This window comes from Neophocaena asiaeorientalis, unplaced genomic scaffold (assembly GCF_003031525.2).
Source record: "Neophocaena asiaeorientalis asiaeorientalis breed wild unplaced genomic scaffold, Neophocaena_asiaeorientalis_V1.1 scaffold46, whole genome shotgun sequence".
Lineage (NCBI taxonomy): Eukaryota > Metazoa > Chordata > Mammalia > Artiodactyla > Phocoenidae > Neophocaena > Neophocaena asiaeorientalis.
In genome coordinates this window covers 4,539,615-4,545,607 of record NW_020175393.1, presented here as the reverse complement: position 1 = coordinate 4,545,607, position 5,993 = coordinate 4,539,615, and the positions used below count along the sequence as shown (strand labels likewise).

At 40.2% G+C, this 5,993-nt stretch overlaps 1 pseudogene; it reads right to left on the bottom strand.

Moving 5' to 3' along the window:
• Positions 1-3,708: 3,708 nt before the first annotated feature.
• Positions 3,709-4,919, bottom strand: LOC112413971 (lupus La protein homolog pseudogene; annotated as a pseudogene).
• Between the last annotated feature and the right edge of the window lie 1,074 nt (positions 4,920-5,993).

Genomic DNA, 5,993 nt, shown 5'->3' with positions numbered 1-5,993 from the left:
GAGGACCTGAAATTCATTTTGGCCAATTTTCTTTCTTTTAAAATTAATTTTTATTGGCGTGTAGTTGCTTTACAGTGTTGTGTTAGTTTCTGCTGTGCAGCAAAGTAAATCAGCTACATGTATACATATAGCCCCTCTTTTTTGGATTTCCTTCCCATTTAGGTCACCACAGAGCATTGAGTAGAGTTCCCTGTGCTATACAGTACGTTCTCATTAGTTACCTATTTTATACATAGATATAATCTGTGAATCTCAATCTCCCAATTCACCCCACCCTTGGACAATTTTCTAAATATTAGGAAGTATTTAATTTGTGAGTGCTTACTTTTAAGTCTATGAAATATAGCTCATTTACAAGTTAATTCAGCAATATTATAACTGAAAGCGGTCCAATTCTGGAGAATGCACCTCAAGGGGCTGCATTTGGGAAACAAATTTGAGTTTCCCATAGCCGGCACACTTAACGACGCACAAGACAAATGCAAACATACACACAAAGAACAAAATCTAATTCCTGCAGGACAGAAACAAAAGGGTGAAGTCCAACAATTTCCTTAACTTTTTCAAACAAAGATCCCTCTTTTTAACAACAAACAACATGCAAATGGAAAGACAGGGAATCATGACTGTGTGTGTCATGGCAATTCACCTGGCAAATGCAAAACCAAAAATAACAGTTGAAATAAGTTAAATTTACTTAGTTAACTTCAAGATTTCTCCTAAAAATATTTTTATTTTCTCAGGGTCAGGATTCTGAAAAAAGTATTCCATCAAGCCAGCTTTCTCTAACTGCATATGCAAAAAGAACCAGTTTTGGAATTTCAAAGGAGTTTCATCATTACCAATTTTCCTCTTAAGTCTAAAGAATATAGTGGCCACGCAGTGTTAAAACAAACGAACTACTTTCTCTCTCTTTCTAGGAGCATACTAAAAATCTCCCAGTTTTGCAAAATATACTCTAGGGGGCCTATAAAATGGAAAGAGCTCTGATTATCACAGCAGGCATTATCAAATATCAACCAAACAAATGCAATGCCAAACGGTCTTGCAGGATCACAGTTCCCTAGCACCAAAAAGGGAGCTTCCCAATCACTGCAAAGGGAAAATCCCAAACAACGCTTCACCACAGGCGAATCCCAACACAATAGGGAAGGATACCTGGTGTCATCACACTCAGCTCCATTATTCACCAAAGACGTCTCAACTAGCCAGTGCAAGTACTGATTCACACACATACAACATAACAAACACGGTCCCACAAACAAAAGTCCCACAAAAAAAAGCAAACCAGAGTGGCTCACCCCAAAATGATACACACAAAAACATAACAGATAAATTACCATCACACAGAAAATCAGAGGAGTTGTAGTTTAAATTCCACTTCCATAAGTCAGAAAGAGAAAGACAAATACTGTATGATATCATTTATATGTGGAATTTAAAATATGGCACAAATGAATCTACATAACAGAAACTGACTCATAGACATGGAGAACAGACTTGTGGTTGCCAAGGGGGAGGAGGGAGGGAGAGGGATGGACTGAGAGTTTGGGGTTGGTAGATGCAAACTATTACATTTAGAATGGATAGGGACTTCCCTGGTGGCACAGTGGCTAAGAATCTGCCTGCCAATGCAGGGGACACACATTTTATCCTTGGTCCAACTAGAGAAAGCCCGTGCACAGCAATGAAGACCCAACGCAGCCAAAAATAAAATAAATAAATAAATAAAATAAAATAAAAAATTATTAAAAAAAATAACGGATAAACAACAAGGTCCTAATGTATAGCACAGGGAACTATATTCAATACCTTGTGACAAACCATAATGGATGGAACAGAATATTGAAAAAGAATGTCTATATGTGTGTAACTGAGTCACTTTTCTGTACCACAGAGATTGACACAACATTGTAAATCAACTTTACTTCAATTAAAAAAAAAAAAAAAATTCCACTTCCACTCCCAGACAGAGGTCTCCAAACAGAGTTGACCAAGGGACTTCCCTCGTGGTCCAAGAGTCCGCCTTCCAATGCAGGGGACGCGGGTTCGATCCCTGGTCCAGGAACTAAGATCCCACATGCAGCAGAGCAACTAAGCCCACACGCCCTGGAGCCTGCGCACCACAACTAGAGAGAAGCCCACACAACGAAGAGACCGCGGGCCGCAGCTAAGACCTGATGCAACCAAATAAATGCCTGAATATTGAAAACAAAAACAAAAAAACCAGAGTGGCCCAGTTCTCAAAAGCGAATGGGCCCAAAGTGGCTCACTTCCCGCAAGGGAAGCACCGCAAATGGGGTGGAGAGAATTCCCAGCCTGTGCAAGCTGGAGCGACTTACCCCCAAGTGACACTGAATGTGGACCACAGCTCTCTGGAACTGTTCCAAACAGCCTCGAGCGGGGAATGGGGGAAAGGTTCACTGCTGCCTCAAGGCCTGGGCCCCGGCCAGCGGGTGGCTGTGGCGAGGGCCCTGGAGCTCTGGAGAACACATCCCCCAGCCTGTCCCCAGCCTCGCAGCTCACCCATCAGCCAGGGGCCTGGAAGGCCCCGCGTAGAACGCCGCCATTCACCTCTCACCGCACTCTCCGCCTCGAGGACCACCTTGAGGCTGACAGTCAGCGAAGCCGGACCTCTAAATGCCGCGATAACGGTCACGTGATAACGGTCTTGCGCTAATGGATCGCATGCGCGCACGACCCAAGGGCTGCGCATGCACCGTGCCCCTAGTACAAAAACGCTTCCTGGAGTTTTTGAGAACTTTAACAATATCAACTTGGAGAAGTTTAACAATGTCAACTACTTCTCAAGTGTTTTTTACCCAGTAACTACGTGTGCCCAGTACTCGGCTTAATTCTCCTGGCAAGTCGAGGAATAGAAGATGTATTGGTCCTCACCCGGGACCTTGGGCTCCATTTGGGGAAATGGAGCACTCATATTAAAAGTTTGTTTTCTTTCCGTCAGTGATTGGGACCTTGAATCAGGAGACACTCAGCCAGCAGTGGGATGAGGGCAGGGACAAGACTCCTAATTTGGAGGAAGACAAATCTGAGTACAAATTGGGGCTCTTCCCCTCACTGAGTTCCATGAAACTGTGGGTGAGTCAGTTTCTGTCACTGGGGCTCAATTTCCCAGGCTGTAAACAAGGAATAGCAACGTCTACCACAGTTAAGTCATGGTGGGAATGAAAAAAGATAACATGTATAAAGTGCCTAACTTTGTCAGTATTATAAATCCCTCCAAAGTGAGGAAATCAACAGGTTCCCCCTCCCTTTTATTCATTTATTTATTTGACTGCACCACGCGGCTTGCAGGGATCTCAGTTCCCCGACCAGGGAATGAATCCAGCCCCAAAGCGATAAGTCCTAACCCCTGGACTGCCGGAGAATTCGTCCCTCCCTTTTAAAATGTTATTTTTAAATTTTTTTTAATTTAAATTTTTATAACTAAGAACACAAACAGAACTATACATAAAAAAATACTGATTTTGATAACAACAACAAAAAAAGACAAGTTAAACAACAAAAAGATTTTCCTTTCTTACAGGTGGACATTGAAGTGGACCTAATTCGTTTCTCTTTTTAAAAGCCTCCAAAAAAAAAAAAAAAGCCTCCAAAGACAAAAGCAGCTTAAAATCTAATTAAAATGAATAAAAAATGTTACTAAATTACTGGTCTCCGAAAAAAAAAAAAAAAAAAAAAAAAAAATTACTGGTCTCCGGCACCATTTTCTGTTGTTTTGATGCAGGTTTTTCTTTGTCTGTTTCTTCTCTTGCTCTTTTTACTGGTCTAGATGCACCATTTTCATCGTGTTCATCATCACTGTCAAATTTAGTTTTCTTGCCCTGAAACTGTACTTTTCCTTTAGCAGACGCAATCTGGGCAGCTTTATTTCCCTTTCCTTTTCCTTTAAATCTGACACCTTTTGACTTCCATTTGTTTAGGGATTCTTGTTGATCTTCTATTATTTTTTTCAATGCTTCTTTTTCCACATCTCCTTCTAGTACTTTCCAGGTGACCTCTTTGTTCCTTAATTGTAGGTTACCATTATTTGCGTCTTTTGCTTTATCCAGTGCTTCCTTAGCTTTTTCTTTAAACAGAATTATTCCCTCTTTGGCTTCTCTGACAAAGTCTATCCATTTTATTTCACCATGATTTGAGAAAAGGATATGCAAATCTTCTCTACACGTCTGATCATCTAAGTCCCCCGAGAATTTCAGCAAGCAGCCAATCTTTTCTTCTAGAGATTTCATTTCAGCATTTTCTGCTAACTTTTGTTTTTCTTCTTGCTCTTGTTTAGCTCGTAATTTAGCTTCGATTTTATTTTGCTTTCTTTCTTCATTTTTTTTTGCAAAGTAATCTTCCTTGAAAAGTATTAGCAGGTCTGTGTCTTTGTACTTCTGGCCAGGGGTCTCGACAAACTTCTTAGCAGATTCGATGGTATCAAATACAGCAAATATTGATCCCTTAAATGCTTTGTGCAATGTTCTTCTCACCTGAATATTTAGTACCTGACCTTTATCTTCCAACCATTATTTTATGTCATCAAGGGTTGCATCAATTGGGAAGCCTTTAATATATACAGATCTGTTTTTTACATCATTTTTATACTCATCAGTTACTTCAGGGAGGGGTTTGCTTGGAGATCTTCTAATTTTAGTTTTATCTTCACTTTTTTCCATAAGTTCCGCCTTTGATTTGCTCAATGCTTCTACTATTACATTAAAGTCTGTTGTTAGACGGTTTAACCTATTAAATTTTATTAGTATCTCCAAAGATACCCAGACTTCATCCAGTTTGATCTATTCCTTTAAAAATTTGTCACGTGGCAAATTGAAGTCACCAAAATAATACTCGATTTGATGACAGATTTTGGCCTCCAGAGCAGCCATTTTTTCATTATCACCATTTTCTGCCATCCTGGCTATCTTTAAGTTCCCAGTCCCACAGAGACGCGCCACAGGGTCACTGACAGCGACAGCAACGTCTCCAATCCCTAGCCTAAAATGTTATTTTAATTATGGTAAAAAAACACATAAAATTTACCATCTTAATCATTTAAAATCATATAGTTCAGTAGTGATAAGTATATCCACATGTTGTGCAATCTCTAGAACATTTTAATCTTGCAAAACTGAAACTATATCCATTCAACAAAAATGCCCCATCTCCTCCTCCCCCTTGTGCCTGATAAGCACCATTCTACTTTCTGTTTCTATGAACTTGACCACTTTAAATACCTCCCATAAGTAGAATTATACACTTTTTGTCCTTTTGTGTCTGGCTTATTTTACTTTGCAAAATGTACTCAAGGGTCATCCATGTTGTAGCATGTGACAGGAGTTCCTTCTTTTTTAAAGTTGAGTAATATTCCATGGTATGAATATACCACATTTTGTTTATCCATTTTTCCTCAGTGGACATTGGATTGCTTCCACCTCTTTGTGGATAACACTGCAATGAACAAAGGTGCACAAACATCTCTTTGAGACCCTGCATTCAATTCTTTTGGATGTGTATACATCCAGAAGTAGGACTGCTGGATCATATGGCTAGTTCTATTTTATTTTTTGAGGAAGCTCCATACTGTTTTGCACAGCAGATGCATCATTTCAAAATCCCACTGATGGTGCACACTGCTTCCAGTTTCTCCACATCCTTATCAACACCTGTTATCTTCTTTTTTTGTTTTTTTAAGTAGCCATCTTAATGTGTGAAGTAAACAGGATCTCTTTTTGCAGAACTATTATCATTCCTTCTCACCACTCCAGAAATGCTGCAAATGGGTCCGATTGCTGGATTGACCCAGCATTTGGTCAAAGGAGTGTGTTTTGTCTGTGATCCTTGGAGAATCAAGCCAAGTTGGACAGGGATGCCAGGGCTTTCAAACTGCTGAGAGCTGTCCACTGTGGCCTGCAAATGGGGAGGCGCACACACGAGCTGCTAAGGTTGGCCAAGTCTGCTACTATATTTGCTTTGGCTCCAAACATCAC